This window comes from Penaeus vannamei, chromosome 39, assembly GCF_042767895.1.
Source record: "Penaeus vannamei isolate JL-2024 chromosome 39, ASM4276789v1, whole genome shotgun sequence".
Lineage (NCBI taxonomy): Eukaryota > Metazoa > Arthropoda > Malacostraca > Decapoda > Penaeidae > Penaeus > Penaeus vannamei.
In genome coordinates, this window is record NC_091587.1 from 15311047 (window position 1) to 15312083 (window position 1037).

Sequence of the window (1037 nt, forward strand, 5' to 3'; positions counted from 1 at the left end):
GAACAAAATAACATATACAATACAGATAGGGGTAAACGAACCAGAGTGTGGTGGTTGAGAGGGAAGGTCTATTGGGTGAACAAGGTGGTTGCGGTGGATGAGATGTTTAGTTCTGGGTTCATCTTGTGCATGAGCAGGGATTCTGAGATGAGGAGGTTAAGGCGGGAAGATTGTGGGGATAGAATACTGAAATCTGTGTTACGGAAAGGATGTGAGAGAAGTTGAGAGTGTCCTCCTATTGCTCAGAAAGATGGATTACTCAGAGGGAGGCCAGTCATGAAGGATATTCCTTTGTGTTCTAAGATGCGGTGTCGTGGCAATCGTGAGGTAGATCCCACGTACCGAGCTTGACAGCAAGGACAGGTAAATATATATATACAACATTAGAACACATCAGAGTTATATCTCATTGGTTGTTTTAGAAATTTAGCAATATTGTTAATATTAGTGAAGACAGATGTGAATTTAATTTGGAAGTAATGGTTTTGCAATAGTACTGTTAGCTGCTTCCTAATTTCAAAGCTTAAACTACCCATATATGGTAGTATAACATACTTATGGTCTTTCTTAAGGGGTGTCACACTAGCACAGTTTCCGTGATTCTTTCACGTTTCCGTGTTTGTTTGTTTTCTCGCTACCGCTTGTATTTTGAGTGAATGCGATAAATTCCAGTCAAACGGTAATTATCGTTTTCGCTGGCAAGTTTCCGTGGTCTTTTTTGGTTCAAATGATAAGCTATAATAGATAATAGTTATAGGAATGTAAAAAAAATGTATTCATAATATAAAACGATTCAAAAAGACAGTTTAAATTGTAAATAATATTTTAAAATTGGCAAAATTCTCTCTTGTATTTAATAAAAACAGATACAAGTTTGGTTACATTTGCGTCCACGTTCCCCCGTCAGCTGACCAGATGAGAGTAGCGAGAATACGCCCTTATTTAGCATTATACATTCGTTGTTTCGCATTAAATCGTCGCCACATAGCCTGAATAACGTCCATCATCGCCAGAGCCTGTGCGGGGGTTGAACCCAT